Consider the following 21,078-nt stretch of genomic DNA (forward strand, 5'->3'; position numbering starts at 1 on the left):
ACCAGTGTCCTGAAGTTGGCTCTCCCACCTCAGAGGCACAGCACTGACTCCGGGCTCCTCAATTTGGGATGATGTGTTGTCTATTCATGTATTCCACAGATGCAGGGTACATCAAGTTGATTGTGGAGCTTTAATCCGCTGCTTCTGAGGCTGCTGGGAGAGGTTTCCCTTTCTCTTCTTTGTTCTCACAGCTCCTGGGTCTCAGCTTTGGATTTGGCCCCGCCTCTGCGTGTAGGTCGCCGGAGGGCGTCTGTTCTTCGCTCAGGCAGGACAGGGTTAAAGGAGCAGCCTCTTCGGGGACTCTGGCTCACTCAGGCCGGGCGGGAGGGAGGGGCATGGAGTGCGGGGCGAGTCTGCAGCGGCAAAGGTCGGCGTGACGTTGCACCAGCCCGAGGCGCGCCGTGCGTTCTCCCAGGGAAGCCGCCCCTGGATCCCGGGACCCCGGCAGTGGCGGGCTGCACAGGCTCCCGGAAGGGCGGTGTGGACAGTGACCTGTGCTCGCACACAGGCTTCTTGGCGGCGGCAGCAGCAGCCCCAGCGTCCCACGCCCATCTCTGGGCTCCGCGCTTTCAGTCGCGACTCGCGCCCGTCTGTGGAGCCCTTTTAAGCAGCGCTCTTAATCCCCTCTCCTCGCGCACCAGGAAACCAAGAGGGAAGAAAAAGTCTCTTGCCTCTTCGGCAGCTCCAGAGTTTTCCCGGACTCCCTCCCGGCTAGCTGTGGCACATTAGCCCCCTTCAGGCTGAGTTCTCGCCGCCAGCCCCAGTCCTCTCCCTGCGCTCTGACCGAAGCCCGAGCCTCAGCTTCCAGCGCCGCCTGCCCCGGCGGGCGAGCAGACAAGCCTCTCGGGCTGGTGAGTGCCGCTCGGCACCGATCCTCTATGCGGGAATCTCTCCGCTTTACCCTACCCAGGTATGTGGGGAGTTTCTTGCCTTTTGGGAGGTCTGGGGTCTTCTGCCAGCGTTCAGTAGGTGTTCTGTAGGAGTTGTTCCACATGTAGCTGTATTTCTGGTGTATCCGTGGGGAGGAAGGTGATCTCCGCGTCTTACTCTTCCGCCATCTTACCCGGAAGTCTCAGGCCTTGATTTTTTACTGAGTTTCTGTTCAATTTGTGGTGCATGGAGACGTTAACCTGTTTTTCAAAGTGTGACTAATATATATATATATATGTGTGTGTTTTATATCTATAAAATAACTAATATATATCATTAATATATATACATTATACAAACACCATATATATGATATATACATATATGCCATGTATATATATGATATATACATATCATATGACATGTATATATATGATGTATACATGTCATATGCCATGTATATATATTATATATATACATATGATATGATATGTATATATTAATATATGATATGTACATATCATATATTAATGAAATTAATATATCACTAATATATATACATCATACAAACATCATTAATATATAAACATCATATGTATAACATATGTACATCATACTCTATGACCTAGAGTAGATAACAGAGTGAAACATTTAAAAAATATTTGCATATGAAAATAGTTTAAAAAGTAACAACTGAAATCTTTTATCTTGCTCTATATCAGAGAACTGTGAGAAAACAAAGAAGAAAAAACAGCAAGTTAAAAAACAAAAGAACTTGAGAAATCACATTTTAGGTGATTAGAACATATTGATAAAATCTCTGTGTTGAAGCAGATCAGGCATTCCTCTTCCCAAAGAGGGTTAGAGACTCTGAAACACAAAGAGGCGTATTGGGAAAGTAAAATAATAGTAATGTTGAGTGCTTACTATGCATCAGGTCCTTGCAGGTAGATGATCTTAATTTTCAAAATTACCCTATGAATATGTTATTATCCTCATGATATGGATGAGGAAATTAATGGGGCTCAGACCATGTGGTTAATCCAAGCTGAACTAGTGGAGAAGTTTAGGAGTGCCTAAATCGGAGCTTAATCTGTGCCTAAATTTCTACCCAATTGCCTTCCTATATGGAAAATGTGATTCCCCACACATTAAATATAATACACATAATAGTGGAAAAAACTTTAAAAAATCCATTAGGCTGAAATATCTTTTCCCCTTCACTGTAGCTAATCCTCCCATATTCCCCAGTCATAACTTTTTCTATCCAACACCTTTTCCCCTTATTTCTCATATTACTGAGAATACATTCATTAACCTGTGGGAAAGAGTATTTGTTCCTTGGCAAATTTAAAGTTTTATGAAAACCAAACAAAAAGAAAATCCAGAGGGGATGGTGAGACCAAAAGGCTCAATTTCCTTTAATCACACTTCTGACTCTTTTTAGGTCCTTTAACAGATGGACTTGGATTTATGTGGGGGATTGTTGAAATCCCCAAAAGATGGGTGCCATCAGGGTAGAGTTTTCCACAGGGACAGAGCTTAGAGCAAAACAAACGTCTTCCTAGGAACTGAAAATGTCAACAGGATAAACTTAAAAATCAATCTGCTAGTTCACAGAAAGGATCAGAAAAAGTGTAAAGTGATCACAGATGCTCAATTTTCAGAGCAGATATGGTGTGGTGCAAAATAAGAAGGAGTACACATACTAACCATCAAAATTCAGTATTTCTCTAGGTTAAGGAAGCAGTTCTTTGGGGGAGGCAAGGCTAGGGTGTATCCCTCAAGACAAAAACTAAGAAATGTTCACTTCTCTGGCATAGAGGTAAAAGAAATAGAACAATACTAATAATAGCAATAGGAAATATGTACAGAGTGTTTGCCATGTGTCAGGCATTGTTCTGAGCAAATTTAGAGTTTTATGAAAACCAAACAAAAAGAAAATCCACAGGGAATGGTGAGACCAAAAGGCCCAATTTCCTTTAATCCTTTTAACCCTAACCCTGATATGGAGGTCATTGGAGCAGCAGCTAGTGAACTTTACCATTTACCCTGAGTGTGGGTGCTATTTGTATAATGTCTCATTTAAACCTCAAAATAATCTATGTGACCTACGTATTATTATTCCCATTTTGTGGATATATAATGGATATTTAGGGAGGCTAGTAAATGAAAGAGTCTGGACTTCAAATCCACCTGGGCTTTTTTGAGTTTCATGGTTGCCACAGATCAAAGTTTCTCAACCTCAGTATATGGGGCCAGATAATTTTTTGTTGTAGAGAGTTGTTTTGTGCTTTGTAGGATGTTTAGCATCATTGTTGTCTTCTACCTAATAGATGTCAGTAGTACTTCCATAGTCGTGAACACCAAAAATGTCTCTAAACATTGCTAAATATCCCTTGGGGAGCTAAATTGCCCCCAGTTGAGAACCACCACCCAAATCAATTCATCGCAAACAAGAGCAGAAGTAGGTAAAAATTAAACCTGCCAATAATTATGGGCAGGTTTGAGGCTTATTATATATTATACACTTTGCTTGGCTTAGAATGTAAAGTGTTTCAGTCATGCCTAATGAAGACCCATGTGCATTTGCTACAGACACTCAAAAGAAAACGACTTTACACCAAAAGTATTCACTTAGCTGGCTGGAGAGTCACAAAAATCCAGGACATAATATAATACAGTAGAAAAAGAACAGGCTTTGGAGTTTGATGAACTTGAGGTTTGAATATAGATAGGTCTTTTATTTATAGTCCTATTTGAATGATCTTGGGAAAAATTACTTACACTTACCAAGCTTCCATATCTTTGTCTCTAAAGTGGAAATTTTTACTCTTTTCTACAAAGTTTTAGAGGCTTATATGTGAACATGAATGTATCTGATATAGAGTATAGTAAATTGTAACATTTGACATAAGTGACACCAAAATAACATGCAAGTAATTGTTCCATTTATGTTAAAAGAAACTGACATATAACCAAGTACATGAGCCTGCTTCCACATGTCATAACTGCCAAGATGAAGAATGATATTCTCATCAGATACTGTGTAACAAACCCTAACTAACAGATTCCAAACCAGAACTGCTGTTGTGTATCAGGAACGTTGGCCAAGTTCCTCTAGGTGATATATGATTCTAGCAGCAGAGTTCACAACAGACAATTGTGACTTTGAGAAAAAGAAGCGATGACATGGTGTCACCAAGAACTTGGGAAAGAGGCATCAAAGTTGGCTTTTGAGAGTTAAAGTGTAAAATCACAATGGATCAGAGCACAGATGGGCAAAATCATTTTATAGACCAAATGATTCCCCAGACCAGCAAGACAGAAACATAACCTGGCTAACCGTATTGGCAAGTCTAGGAAAACACTATGCCACACCTTCAGGAAGTGGGGAGGGAATCTGAAAGCCAGAGAAGCACAGAAGGAGAATCATTTTGGTAATGCCACTCAAGTCTGTCCTGGGCAGAGAAAACTTGGCACCAGCAAACACCAGGAACTTCAGACTTATTAGCAAGGCTATTTTTGGAGAAGGTTGCATAATTCCATCAACATATTTTATTCATTCAACAAATATTTATTGTGTTTCTACTATGTATCAGACACTCTTCAACACATAGGAAAACACAACATTGAATAATAAAGATAAGTCTCTGCTTTCAGATATTACATTCTAGTGTAGAAGATTTAAAAATGATGAAATATATGGTAAAATGTGCTATGGAAAAAAAAAGTACAAGAATAGACACAGAAGTGCTATTTTTGATGAGTTATCAGCAAAAATCTCTCTGAGGAGGTGACATTTGAATGGAGACCTGAAGGATGGGAAGGAGTAAACCATCTAAATATCTAAAAGAAGAGAAAACTAGACCGAGGGAATAACACATGTCAAAGTCTTCAGGCAGGAGCAGGCTGAGGAGGGCTAGAGGAAGAGCAAGGAGACAAGATAGGATGAAATGCACTGGGGAGTAGATATGAAGTCAGACAGATGTCAGATATTACCAGCCAGATTATGCAGAACCTTATGGGCCATGATTAGGTTTCTAAAATGTAATTTAAATGGATAGGAAGCCATTAGAAGGTTTTGAACAGAAGAATGTCATGATATAATATATACTTTTAAAGACTCAGTTGGTGGTGATCAGAGAATAGATCATGGAAAGCAGATAAACGTGGAAACATGGAGTCTATTGCAATAATCCAGGTGAAGAATAATAATCTTGGATTTGTGTGGTAACCATGAAAGTGATATGAAGCAGTCAGATACCAGATAATTTATGAAGTTGGAGGCTGCAGGCAGATTAGATGAGGGGTGTGAGAAAAAGAGAGGAGCTAAGAAGGACTCCAAGAATTTGTGCTTGATCACTGGCTCAAGAGAATTGTATTTAGTTGAGATGGGATATCCTGAAGGGGAGGTGTGCACATCTAGAGAGTAGTTTAATTTGAAATGCCTAGTAGACTTCAGAGAGTAAAGCAGGCTATTATTGGAAATGCAAATCTAGAGTTCATGGGGAAGGGTTGGGCTAAAGATATAAATGTAGGGTCTTCAGTATGAAGATGATAGTTAAACTATTGGATTGGATGAGATGCCTAGGATGAGTGCATAGAAAAGAAACCAGAAGCGTGGACAAGCCCTAGATTATTCCTATGTTCACAGGCCAAGAAATTAGAAAAAAAGAAAAAGATCTAGCTGAAAGGGATTCCAAAAAATGTAACAATTTCAGCATCAACACAAACAATGAAAGCAGTGAATTGAATAAACCCATTGATCAACCTATTGAATACAATATGAATCCATGACTTCACACTGTTATGAAATATGATTCCCCAAATAAATGGAGGGAAAGAGGAAACTTTGCCTCACGGTGAGTAGGATGCCAACAAATGTAGCTGAAGCTAGGAAGTCACCATTTTGCAACCCTGATCTTAATAATTGACTAAGACAAGAATCATCAGCAGGTGGCCTAGACTAGAGGCTGTAAGTTAATGCGATCTGCTGTTGTGTATCAGGAACGTTGAGATCCTCAAAGTATCTCCTCAGTAATTACATATTACTTGTAAATGGCAAAGTAGTAACTTTACAGGGAGAAACCCAGAGGACGTCACTCTAACCAAATGATCAGAGATAATGTTACCATTAGCGGGACGAACCAAGCCAACACTGTGTGCCTCCTGATGAAGATGTGCTGAAGAGACACAGTGTCCTGTATGTGGTATTCCTACCAAACATGCAAACCTGAATCTAATCATGAGGAAGACTCATTCTACAAAATAATTGTCTGATATTCTTCCAGAAGTCAATGTCATGGAAACAAATACAGCCTGAGGCACTTGAGATTAAAGGTGACATAATTGGGAAATGCAGTCATGATCCTAGATTGGATCCCAGACTAGAAAAAAGAAAATCCTATAAAGGATATTATTGGGGCAATTGGTAAAATTTGATTAATTTTAATAATGGAGAATACTGATAGTATCACATCCATGTTACATTTTCTGATTTTGATTATTGTAGTATAATTATATTAAATGATGTCCTACTTCTGAAGAAATACACAGAGAAGTAAAGGAGTCAAGGGGTCTGTGGGCTCTAATCTATGCTCAGAATGTTCAGGGGAAAAGATGAATGACTGAAACAGAAAATGATACAGTGTGGCAAAATGTTAGCAGTTGGTGAATCTGGGTGAAGGGTCTATGGAAGTTCTTTGTACAATCCCTGCAACTTTTCTCTAACTATAATGTTATTTCAAAATAAAAGCTAAAAAAAAATCTTTTTTAAAAAAAATTTTTTTTTTTAGGTGTTGGGGGTAGGAGTTTATTAATTAATTTATTTATTTTTGGCTGTGCCAGGTCTTCGTTTCTGTGCGAGGGCTTTCTCTAGTTGTGGCAAGCGGGGGCCACTCTTCATCGCCGTGCGCGGGCCTCTCACTGTCGCGGCCTCTCTTGTTGCGGAGCACAGGTCCAGGCGCGCAGGCTCAGTAGTTGTGGCTCACGGGCCCAGTTGCTCCGCGGCATGTGGGATCCTCCCAGACCAGGGCTCGAACCCGTGTCCCCTGCATTAGCAGGCAGATTCTCAACCACTGCGCCACCAGGGAAGCCCTAAAAAAAAAAATCTTTAAGAGCCAGTATCGTGTTGGAAAACCAAGGGAATATGGTACTGGGCACATTATGGCTAGAAAACAAGTGAAGGAATGTTTCAAAGAGGAGGATGTCATCAACGATGTTTTATGTGGTTGTACACTGCTGAAAGATCAAGTTAGTGTGGACTGAGAAATGACCACTGGATTTGGCAACATGGAAGGCTAATTGGAGTCAGTTCAAGAAAGAATGGAAGTTTCTGCTGTACAGCAGTCAGTTATACATACACATATATCCACTCTTTTTTTAGATTCTATTTCCATATAGGTCATTACAGAGTACTGAATAGAGTTCCCTGTGCTTTAACACAACATTATAAATCAACTATATGACAATAAAAACATTTTAAAAACCTTTCTTATGCAGAAATTTTCTTTCAAGTGTTAGATGATCAGCTAGTGTCAGGGGTTGAATTGTGTTCCCTCAGAATTCGTATGTCAAAGTCCTAACCTCCAGCACCTCAGAATGTAAACTTATTTGGAGAAAAAGTTTATAAAATGGTAAACAAGCTAAAGGGAGGTCAATAGGGTGAGCCCTAATCTAATATGACTGACTGGTGTCATCAAGAAAGGGAGAATTTGGACACATAGATCCTCATAGACTGAAAAGTATGTGAAGAGACACAGAAAGAAGTCAGTGTCTATAAGCCAAGGAGAGGACTGGGATAGGTCCTTCCCTCATAGCCCTCAGAAGAAACCAACCCTGATAACACCTTGATTATGGACTTTTAGCCTCCAAAACTGTGAGATAATAAATTTCTGTTATTTAAGTCAAAAAGAAAAGAAAGAAAGAATGGAAGGATGGGAGAGAGCAAGCAGAGACAGCATTACAGGAAACACTTCTGAAGAGCTTGTTAGGGATTGAGAGCAGAGCCATGGGGTAATAACAGGGGGGAGATACATAGTCAAGGAAGCCTATTGTTTGTTTTTTATTAGTTCTCTATTTTATACATATTAGTATATACATGTCAATCCCAATCTCCCAATTCATCCCACCACCACCACCCCACTTTCCCCCCTTGGTGTCCGTACATTTGTTCTCTACATCTGTGTCTCTATTTCTGCCTTGCAAACTGGTTCATCTGTAGCATTTAAGGCAGCCTATTGTTAAACACTGAATTGAATCAGTGTATTTCCACTACACTACTCTTGGTCTGATTTCTGCTTTCCAAGGAAAACTTCTAATTTGTATTTGGCTTGCATTTAGATCTACATTCCAGGATTCAAATACTTTGGTTTCATTACAGAGATTATTCACTATAAATTAATGAGTTGACATTTCCGTTTTATACATGAACTAGTTAATATGATTCTGTCCTTGAGAGATGAATGAAATGTTTCTGCCATACACAATTTGGGGACAAGGAGGGGATATGTCTAATTTTGCAGGGTTCATTCAGAACTGTATTGAGCTTTGAAAGGGCGGTAAGTCAGTTATATACATTATATAGCATTAGAGTCAGTTCTACTTGTTCTGCACTATTGTTAAAACAACTTTTCAAGAAAAAAGAAAATTCTACCACTTATCATAATTAAATTGTAGTAATTGTGACTCTCAAATATTTTAACCATAAGAAAACGTATATGTGAGCATGAAAATTAGATGGTTATTCCTTGCAGCCTGGAGACTCAGGGGTCCTGAATGTCTCCCCATGAAGCCTCTTGTGACACCATCTGCCTAACTTTATCCTTTGGCAGTGCCAGTCCAGCTTTACCTTGAGGCTAAAATTTCAGGATTATTTTTCCACTCTAGCCATAAGGCACTTGCAACATCTTGCAAAACCTCACTTGAAACTTTCTGCAGTAAAGATTTTGAAAGAAACCTCACTGTTTTGTTTTGTTTTACTTAATGAAGAGAAACCTCCAGCAACACCATAGTAAGTTTATTTTGTGTAATTGTATGATGTTCTTGTCCTACTGGATTAATAGATTTTTGGATGATCTAGTCATCTAAAAGGAAAACCTAAGTAAACTCAAGAAAATAATTCCTTACTAGTAGGGAATTCCCTGATTCCCTACTATTGAAAATTTACCACGTGCAAAGATTCCACTGGAAGCTTTACCTATCTCATTACTCACAAAAATCCTATGGGTTAGGCCATTATTATCGCATTACAAGAAATGAGGCAATTGTAGCTTAAAGTACCCAAAGCAGGATTTGAATTGAGGTTGAGCTGGCCCCCAAAGCCTCTGCTTTTTCCACTATGTGCATTGCTTCTCTGCCATAATCATCTGCTTATCCACTACTTCATCTAATCCGATTTTACTTCCTTATTCTTGTTTCTTGTGAATATCCACTGAGATTTTTATATTCAAGGAGACATAGTCTAAGATTCTAATACTTTACATTTTTAAATGGTCTTTAAACCTGAATCTGAAGAAATTTGAGGGAAAGACAGTTGAAAGTGTTCAGTCAGAGGAATATACTGAAAAGGGAATCAAAGTTAAGATAAAATTGCCATGGTGTGTAGTATCTTCCACTGGCCACGTGCCTTCTCAGCAATATTGAGTTAATAGTGCTTCCATGCAGGTGCAGATGAGTTGGACATTATTTGTAGCATCTACCTGATTTTTAGAAAACAGTCTATATTTAGCAAGTATTAGCATTCTGTATACCATGGTAAGCACATCAAATCCTAATATACCTTTTCAATAGGGAAAATAATAGCCAGAAATTTAGTTACTAAAAATGAATGGTGACCTAAAATCATATTCATTTTTCCCCTTGTTAATAGTATCTAAGCTCCATAGTCACAGTATATTAACTCGTGCATTTTCAGCTTCTCTACTGGGGATAACAAAAGCTCAACAGATTCTCTGCTTCAATTAGCAAATTTCATTTTTATAAAAAAGAAAATGTTTGAAAAATTTCATCTTACAATTAACTCTTGCTGAGGGGATATAAAGCTATTGGTAGACTTCTCTAAGCAATGCTTTTTACTCAATATATATTTTCTAATGTACTCTTTTCCCATTGGAAAAACTTAATTACCAGAAGGCATCACTGTGAAGATGTAAAAGAAAAAAATTCATTTATAATTGGACTAAAGAAAAGTCAACTGGGATGAAATGACATTATCATTGCCATATATACATTTCTGTTTGTATTTGGTCAAATATGTTTCCATTTGAATTCAAGTGACAAAAAGAGGTCAAATCTTATGAATGAAGTTTTTAGATATGGACACAGTAAGAATTACTGATAGTTAAAACAAAACTGGGCTTATATGATTTTTAAGTTACAAACATAACAGACCAAGGCAGACTTGTGTTGACTACTTTGTAAACTTCCATTTTTCTGTTGTGTTTTAAATAACACCTTACTCATCTGAAAGTAGCTTTCAAAGATGATTAACTATTATTTAAGAAAAGCTTATACACTGAAAATGTAAAATTCAGAATTATATAAGATATAAAATATAGTCTCCTGATTTCTTATTTTTCTATAGCTACTTTGCACAATCTGAATTTATTATGATAGCTTTGTCATAGTAATTAATATAAATACAAGATTTGAGACATTTAAAAAACATGCTGTAAATGAACTGAGTAATCTTTTATTGGAAAGTGTGGTCAATTAACTTAAATTTAACAAATGTTTATTAACCATCTACTATGCACTGTCCACAGTTCTAGGCACTGGGAATAGACAAGTGAGTAAAAGACAACACTCCTTATTATTGTGGAGCTTACATTACAGTAAGGGGAGATAGTCAAATGAAAAAAAATGTACAAAGAAGTGAACTTTAGAGTGTTCAAAAAATAATACATGCTATAGACCAAACTAAAAGTGCAGCCCATTGGGTGAGGACAGTACTCACTTATGTGATCAGATACACCTCATTTAGAAGGTGACATTGAGCATGTTCTAAAATGGTAAGACATTTCTGCAGACGTGGGTTCTTGCATTCTGGGTCGAGGCAACAGGTAGGTCCAAGGCCGGGAGACAGAAGCGTGCTGTCATGGGTGGGTACAGTAAGGAGGCCAGCAGGGCTGCAGTGAAGCAGACAGTGGGTGAGGAGGCTGGGGGTGTGTGTCTTGGGGGTGGAGGGAGGATCATGGGGGGACCATCATGAGAATTTGACCTTTATCCCTAGTGAAACGGGAGCTATTACAGGATATTGAACAGAATAGTGACATGGGCTGACTCACAGTTCAAGAGGATCACTGTGGGTGCAGAGAAGAGCATGGATCATGGAGATACAAGGGCAGAGGCAGCAAGATGAGTTAGGAGGCCACAGCGGTCCTCAGAGAAGAGGTTCGGGTAGTGACATAGAGCGGTCAAAGTCATCAGGTCCTAGCAGACTTACTAATGAGCATAGTGTTCCCTTATGAGGGACAATAGAGCAGGAGGTTATAATTTTGTGAAAACAAAAGGTAGTCACATGAAATAATTTTTTAAATACCATGTAAATAATGATAAAGCATGAAATAGCACTAGTTTTGGGGGGATGTGTATGTGTGATAGGATGGGAGGTAAATGAACAAATAAGTAATGTCCACTGGGTTCCAGTCCCAGTTATGTCATAACTAATGGAGTGATTTGGGGCAAATTATTTAACATCTCTGGGCCTCAGTTTCTCTTCATGTAAAATGTTGGGTTTAGCTCAGTTGATTTCTAAGACGCCTACTATTTTAAATGTTTTATAATATATGTTCTAAATTAATTCATATAACATTTATTTATTATTGAATATTTTTGGCTTGTAACATTGTGTAAGTTTAAGGTACACCATGATACTACGATACATTTATATATCTTGATATGGTTGCCAATATAGTGATATTTATTGCCTTACACAGTTACAGTGCAATATTATTGTCAATGTTCATTCTACGGTACATTAGATCTCTATGGCTTATTATCAAATAAGGGATTAATATCCAAAATATGTAAAGAATGTAGGAAACTCAATAACCAAAAACTGCCCAAATAATCCGATTAAGAAATAGGCAGAAGAACTTATTTATTGATCATAGTCTATGAGTAGAACACAGAGCTTACAGTTTTTATTAAAAATCTATAAATGTAAAGGAAATTTCAAGAACAAGAGCACTTAAAAAGGACATTTTCATGCAGAAGTGATCTAAGTGATTTTCAGCAACTCTCCAGATTATTATAATTATATGGTTATATAAAAATAACATCTTAGAGTTGTGTTGCATTTTGGTATTTTTCCAGTGTATTATATCATGTCAATGTAATTAACTTTGGTATGCTTCCAAAGAGTCATGCATGCACAGATTTTAGATTTGATTTTTTATATATACTAAAATCATGAAAATTTTATTAAAATTAGATTGTATGTTGATCTCAGGATATATTAATAATTTGTTTCTTCTGTGAAATATGCATAATACCCACTAATCCATTGAAATTGCACAGTAATTTTTAAATTTAAAATTATTTTCACAGCTTACCTTTGAAAAATATATATTCATTACCTCCATATGATATGTAGTAAAGTGTTTTGCATTATTTTGAAACTACATAATCACATAATATTATTTTTCCAAATATCTTATGCTAAATACGGTTTATATCAAGTGGTAAAATATTTAGTGGTAATAATGGAGGAAGTTTACTTGCTTCACATGTGGCCATATCCAACTTTTAGGTCCATTTCTGTTAATATATAATATTAACATGTGTAATAATAACATTTATTGACACTTCCTTGTTCTCCTCTCATAAGCAGACCGCCTGGAGCTCTCTTACATATAAAGTCGAGAAATTTGTATTCTTACAACTTCATGAGATGTTCATAATTTCTTTATCCTTTCTATTTCCAAAATTAGACTTCCCACACATTTTGTTCATTGTTTTTATTTTACATAAAAGAAGACTACTTGTAGAAAATCCCTAATTTTTGTGTTTTCTTGATACTCTTCAGATTTGGTTCTTAAAAAAAGAAACCCATAAATGCTTCATTCGTATGTGAAAATTGTTTCGAATTAATATTGATAGTATGAATATATTTTGATTGGTAATTGATAATATTGATAAATTTTCTAATTTGTGTATTAGAAATTTTCTAATATGTGAAATTAGAATTTGTAGACTCTTGAATTCTAGAGCTCCTGTAACTGGGCACACACTAAAGAAAATATGTTTAGCCTAACTGGTAATTTAATAGAGTTTATTATAGCAACATTCTTCAACATCACCTCAGAAAGAGTTTTGAATCCCTCTATCCAAGAAAAACATACAAGAATTAGTTATTACCTTGAATAGCACATGTATAAATACCTGCATATGCACTCTTGTGTGTATGTATATGTTCATGCTTATGCATGTGTATCTATTTAGCACAATATATATATCACATTGCTTAGGGAAACTTCTCTGATAGTTCAAATTTTTAAACTTATATGTAAAATTTAATATAGTTTTTTTGCTATTTTATTTCAATAAGTGTTTTCAATTTTTAAAATAGAGTATTAACAGTAATGAATATTTTTTAAGTTTCTTGTATGTGTCTCTACACTAAAATATAAAAATACCTCTTGTTATCTTAATGCCTATCTGTGAAAGCTGATTTGTGTCTACATGCCAAGTTAATCTTTCAACTGGAATATAAAAAATTTTAAAGTGTGTGATTTATATCAATGACAGGTTCTTATTTGTCTAAGTTGAAAATATGGTTTTTCATCAGTGTGGAAATGGACATATTTCTTAGATATTATTATAAAACAACTCATTAAAATTTTTACATGTATGTGAGCAGAGTTTATATGTGTGAGTAATATATTGAAACCTGTGCTCACATATTTAAATAAGGAAGCTGTAAGACAAATGAAAATATCAATTTGTCCCATTTCCTTGACTACAGATGTAACCCTACTTATGTATTGCCTCAAAAAAAAAATCTTTAGGGTGAGATAGTCTGTCTTTGATAAATCATGGGTTATAGTCATTAATTTTCTCAAAATATCTAAAATTAACTTTTTCTGATGCAATTTGAATACTTTTTTTCTCATTATTGTAACTCCCACATTCTATATACTTTTAATTTAAAAATTCAGATGGCCCTGGCCTCAATATCTTGTGACTACAGAATAGTTAGGTTTCCACAGATATCAGAAATAAGGTGGTCTTAATTAAGCCTCCCCTCATCTGGGGGTAGATTCTGCCTCCTAGAGTGCCCATCCTTTGTCTCACAGAATTTCTCAGAGTGTTGTCCCTCATGTGCTCAGAAGACAATCCCCATTTTCCAGTTCTCTGGCCCCCTGCATACACCTCCACCCCTTGCCTTGCTGCCTCAATGTGCCCATGGGTCCCCGGGGTACCACCACCGCTGCAGGGGCCACTGTGTAGAATACAATTCAGAATGCAAAAAAGGCACAAACGAGCTGGGGCATTCATCCACTAGTTTCCTATATATTAGTGGACAATGGATTTTTTTTTTTTTTTTGGTGGTGGTGGTGTTACTTCCTAGATACTTTTAGAGTTGCTCTGCATATAGGTCCAGTGCCCACTCATAGCCAGGAGAAGAAAAGAAACTAGAAAGTTAGTCTCTAATAATGACTGTTATTGAAGCACTCTCTTCCTTTGGCTTCTATGATAGCACACTCTACTGGTTTGAGAGTACTGACTCCAGTATTTATTCTTCTAATTCAGTCTTCTTTCATGCTCCTTAGACCATTCGCCTGTTAGATATTATTACTTAGAGAGCTCACGTGCATCTGAAATTCACCATATCCAAAACTCAACTACAACCTTCCCACCTTCTAAGATGGCTCTTTCCTCTGAATTCCCTGAATGTATGACTGGCACCTTCATACTAGTTGCTTAAATCAGAAAACCAGGGTTAATCCTAACCTTGTCTCTTTCACTCTCTTCTCTCATTTACCAGCCACTTGGAACAACCATTCTGTTTTCTAAATATCTTTTAAATTCATCTGTTTTTCCTCCACCTGCACTGCCCTAGTGCAGACTCTCATTATTCTTACCTGAATTACTGTTACAAAAGCCTAATTGATCTCCTTGCTTTCTACTGCAACCATTTTCCTCACTGCAGCCACTGTAATATTCCCAAGGGTAAGTTTGATAAATTATACTTACAACCTGAAATGATTGCTCATTGGGCTTAAAATGAAGACCAGTCCTACTGAGGGAATGATCAAGGCCCTTTACAAGATAGCCCCTGCTTTTCTCCCGATCCTCAATTCTCATCACTTCCACTCTTAAAGACAGGACTTCAGCATCTTCACACGTTTTCCCTGCCTGTAAAACTCCCTTTCCACTCCCCACTCTGCCTTGACCTTATAACTGCTAATAATTCTTTAGGTCCCAACAGACATTTCCTCCCAAAAGTCTTCACTTCTTGATTAACTTGAGTGGTTTGGTGAACAGTTATGTATTCCTCTTAGTAACCTTTACCTCCTTGTCAGTCTTTATCATATCTCGTTGCAATTAGTTTTAACTGACTTCCTCTTATGCTATACTCTATGATCTATGGGAGCAGTAATTATGTCTTTCTTATTCACTTTAAAATTTTCAGCAACTAGCTACAGTTTCTGGAACATATTAGGTGCTTAATAAATGTCTGCTTATCAAAAGGTTACTTACTACCTTTACCTCTTTAACAAAGTTACTGGTTACAGTAGACTGCATTTTATGGATATCTTTCTTGATCGTCTCTGTTTCTTCAGTGCCTAGTACAGTGCTGAGTATGAAGAAGACACGATAAATGTTAGTTAAGAAATAAAGATCTTTATATCAATTAGTAATGATATCAAGCACACTGCACATTACCAATACTAGACCAACACTCCTAATGCGAATCACTAGTACCATGATGTTTGTGCTCAGGGTAGGTAAGTCATTTTCAGTTTATTAATGTTATTCTCCTTTATAATTATATAAGCAATGATACCAAGAAAATATTATTTCTAAATGAATTCAGAATGAAAGAATACTTGGTAAATAGTATCTGTGAATATTTTCTTATTTTGAGGAAATAATTCACATACTTAGACTTTAAAAAAAATTGACAAATCCCTGTAAAAGCGATGAAAATCATTACCATTCCAAGATTCAGTGGTGTGTTTTAGATAGAAGTTAAAGAGACATCCTCAGGGAATTATCCTAGCAGGGAAGCAAAAGAATTTCTCCTATAAACTCTTTGCTCCACAGAACTAAATGTTAAATAGCTTCATAGTTAGAAAATGTATTCTCCCTTCCTCTAGCTAAATATTTCTCTGTGGCTTGGATGATCATTTCCTAAATCTGTTACGACACACTCCTTCAGAGTGCAGCTCCAAGATGCTTCTGTTCCTTTCCTTCGTCCTTGGAAGGAATGTCTAGTAACTTCCCACCAAATCCTTTATGTCTTTGTTTTCTATCCTGGAAAACAGATGGTCTATTTCATCCAAAGAGAGTTTCTGTCAGGCAATTGAGAGACCAGGATATCCTGTTTTAAATTGGGGTTATCTGGTGGGAAATGCCACTTTTTGAAAATATCTATTATTCACTGTCTTGTCATGAAGATATCCATGAAACTTGATAAGAGAAGGAGAATATGGTAATACAGATACTGTTTCCTATTCTTCACCATGCTGTAGTCACCCCTTCCTCTCTCCCCCACAAAGAAAGAAAGCAAATGTCTCTTTGGAAAAGTTCTAAAATAGTACTGAACAAAAACCTTTCAACATGATTGATAAAGCCCTGAGACTTGGCTATTGGGTGATTGGAACAGGTAAGAGGAGTCAGTGCTGTTGAACTAGTCATTTAATAAGGTGGGGCCCATATTGGAAAGATATGTTTCTGCCATTTTGCATAAGGCAAAAATTCAGCAAGCTTGACTGAGCAAGAGTGTCTGCTGTCAGATACAGTATAGTTCTTTCATTAACCTTAGATTGAATTCTCGAGGTGGTCCAAGCCTTAGGGAGATCTACAAGAAAACCTGATTCACATTTGTTGAATTTTCCATGCATTCCTGAAAAACTGCCAGATCTGATATCATTGGAAGTACTATGTATTAAAAGAAAATGCAACAAACTATCTTCCATTGAGATGGGACCATCCCTCATACCTTGACTTTTTTTTTTTTTTTTTTGGTTCAGTTGCATCAGATGCTCTGAGAAAAACAAAGTAGTATCCTTTTGCATATTGAAATTACTACATTAATTTTCTTCCTGAAAACTAACAAAAGTGTAGAATTTCTCTAGGGTCCACATAGGACATTTTAAAATGAGAGTCCCCTTATTTAAATATGTATGCTTATAGTAGCATACATACTACAGAGATAACTATTTTATATGAAAGAATAAGTGTCAATATGCAGGCCAAAAAAAGCTTTAATATTGTGGTGTTTTTAGGAAAGTTTTAGTTTGATTTTAAACTTGTATTTGATTTTAAATTCTTATAACCTGCAGAGTTTTATATTACCATGATTACATTGTTAATTCTTATATTCAGAGTTCTACAGCCCTCTGAAAGCACCCAGGCATATATTCAATAGCTTGTGGATTACCTTGTATTTGGTGAGTTAATATTTTTAGAGAGCTTCAGAGAGTCTAATTCACTTCTTAGTATAATACAATACAAACTGCTAATGAGAGATAATTACTATTTTAAGCAGTGTTTTGTGTTAAGTTGTTTGTTCTTTTTTTGTTGCTGTTGTTAGTTTTGTCTTTTGTGTGTGTGTGCGTGTTTAGTATGTGCCTTTCAAAATACCAGTACCTTTTCTTTTTTCATAGTGAAGTTGATATATGCCCACTGATGTACATTAAAGTCTTAAATTCTACTAATTTATATAAGTGTGAGCAATGTAGTCATAGGTCAAATTTCCATATGACCCTGCCACCTCAGACAAAAAGTAAATTTCATTGTTTCTATGCTAATGTGAGTTAAAATGCAATAAACCCTTCTTTCTTTTTTTCATTTTCTTGTTCTAATTTTAACAGCAACACCTGCTTACATATTCACATAACTCTGGCATCCCATTTAAAGCACATATGTTACAGATTGAAATTCAGTATAGAATAGGGGAGGAGAAATAGTAAGATGACAGAAATTGGAGGGGTATCATAATTTATTAAGAAAGTTATATCAGCACTTCAGCTTTATACAGTGTAAAACCACTGCTAACAAGCATAATTTTTTTCTTCTAAGATATATCTGCTAATTCTGAACAGTGCTTAGACAATTCAGTATGTTATTGACTAATAACATGAGTAGAAACAGTCTTGATCATTTAAAAGTATACGTGCTAAAGATTTCTATCTTCAAATATATAATTAACTCGCCATATGGAAATTTTTTGTCAGCACGTTGATTGGATAGACTCGCAATAGATTTAATTTTAACTTTTTAAAATGTTCTCTAAATTCATCTAATGAACGTAAGAGATTCACATTGGCATTTATGTGTTGTGTTTAATAATTCATTGTCAACTGGAAAGTACTGAGTTTAAAAATGTCCTCTTTGTTCCAAATTTACTGCATAGGAAAATTATTGAGGAAAATGTTATCGTTATCTCACATCAACATTGTAGACTGAAACTGTCATGCTCTTTACTTTCAAGGGACAGAAAAATGCATGAATATTTCAGGAACTCTTTACTAAAGTATCGGAGAATAAGATTTGCTTCAGAATATTTATTTGAATTGAGAGAGAACAAAGATGAGATGCTTATTTACTTATACAGCATATGTATACTACAATGAAAACCCACGTTATAATCGACAAAGAGGTATTCTATAAGAGGAAGTACTTCAGTTTCTGTATTGTCATACTTTTTGACTCCAAGGGGGTGATTCATTCCTTTAAATTTCATCTCAGAAAGATGTTCAAGATCTCAAACAGCTACCCTTGTTGGTCCATTGAAATTCACACCATACTTGCAATAAAAACCAATGACACATTTATTTCATGTGGGGCTTATATGGTTGGCATGCATCCTGAGCCTCTTTCCTCACATAGTATTTTGGAGTATTACAGCACAGTCTAGGAATGTTATCCATTTCAATAGAAGCATCTAACAAGCTTGACCTCAGAATGAGCCTGAAATTTACAAGCTAAATAAAATAACTATATTCTAATCTTGGGACTAGGACCAAAACTATATGGATGAAGCAGAGGAAGGAAGATGATTGCAGTTTCTTAGAAAATGTCAGGCACACATAAAGTCTGGTTTCAGCTGTGCTCATAATTACTGCTATTTGACTTTGGAGTGGGAGCCCACTGCTGTATTTCAATATAGGGAAAACGAGAGAGTTCACCTCAGTATAATTGGTATTCTATTCGATTTTACTTCATTCTGAATTGTTCAAGCTAATAATAAAAATAGTACCTGAGAGAGGTTTTTTTTCCTCTTGACATCGAATATATGGTGTTTGCCCAATACTATTTCTCTAACTTTAACTTTCTGACACTAATTAGATGTCCAACAATTCCATTCAATTCGGACACTAATATCTACCTGGAATTAGTGCAGACCCCATAGCCGAAGGGCTCAGTCCCACAAGACTGCTCTCACTTCAGAAGTTCATGGGAAGTATTGGGCCACTTGTACTTTTGACCGACTGGCTATAACTCAGGGGTTCCCATGACCCCCTTCTCAGGTTCAATAATATGCCAAAATGGCTACAGAACTCATAAAGACAGTTTACTTATGCTTACCAGTTTATTATAAAGAATACAAAGAAGCCAGGCGAAGAGGTACATAGGGTGATGTCTGGAGAGGTCTCCAGGATCTTGTAGAACTGGGGTGTGTCACCCTCTTGAAGAATTGGGGTGTCACCTTGGACGCATTCACCCATCCAAAAGCCCCCATACCTTGTCATGGAGGGGTTTTTAATGGAGGTTTCATTAGGTAGGCATGATTGATTCCATCATTAGCCTGATGATTAACTCAATTTCCAGCCCCTCTCCCCTTCCCAGAGGTTGGAGAGTGGGATGGCATGTTCTAAGTTTCTAATCAAGGATTGGTCTTTCTGATAACTAGCCTTCATCCTGAAGTTACCTAGGGACCCACCTCATTAGAACATCAGACAAGTCTATCACCCTTATCACTCAGGAAATTCCAAGGATTTTAGGAGCAGGGAACAAAGGAATCAGGGACAAAGACCATGTAAATTTCTATGATATCACTATACCTATTAAAAATCAAATCGATAAATCATAAGTAAAAAGGAGTTAATTGAAATTACGTTTAGTTTTCTATATGATTGCTGGTTTTAAGTCACTAATATTGAATACTGATTTTGTACATGGCAGACGCTTGACTATCTTAAATGCCAAAGCCTCTGGGCATCAGGCACAGTTTCCACACCCTTCAAAATGAGACTAATTTGACCACGTTTCCAGTGTGTGATTTTGTCAGTTGACACCTGTGGTATTAGCCACCACCCTCTGTTTCCCACAAGGCTTTATGTTCATGTCTTCAACTTTTTCCAACTCTCTGTGTCCCCTGGAACTATCCTTCCATAGTTACCAGCCTGTCTTCACAACTCAAACGTTCTCAAAAGTTCTCCATGTGCTTCCTTCTCCATCTGCTTTAGTAAAACCTGCCTGTGCCCTGAGGACCCAGGTTCTGCAGGTGGTCTCTCCAACGGTAGCACTTTATTCCCTCACTGCTCATGTACTTTGGTCACAAGTCATGGGGTTACTACTCTCCTTTGCCTCTTCCAACCACTACCTTCCACTCTATTTAACATTTCTATATGACTCTTTCCTCTTTCAGCTTTTTGTCTTTCATACTCAGGTCAAGTCATCCTCTTTCATTGTACATAGGGACAACCAGTTGCATTCTTCTCCAAATAAAATTCAGCTAGAATTCTGTGAGGTTCCATCATACCACCAAGCCTGGTTGTCAAACTCGTGAAGTTTCTAGTCCACTGACCCTTCGGTCTCTCATTTAATCATTTCAGTCTCTCCTTCTTCACGTCTTTTTTTTTCTACCATGGCCCCTGGGTCTGATAACACTTTTCCTTATATCTTAGATGTCCTGTTCTTCTCTTTTAGTTTATTTACATGTGAGAATTCATTGAAGTTACATAACAGTTACATCTTCCATTTAGATCACATCATTTATGCATAAAGTTGCAGGAAAGTTATATGTTT

Source organism: Mesoplodon mirus (assembly GCF_964341445.2).
Source record: "Mesoplodon mirus genome assembly, chromosome: 2".
In the NCBI taxonomy this organism is placed as follows: Eukaryota; Metazoa; Chordata; class Mammalia; order Artiodactyla; family Ziphiidae; genus Mesoplodon; species Mesoplodon mirus.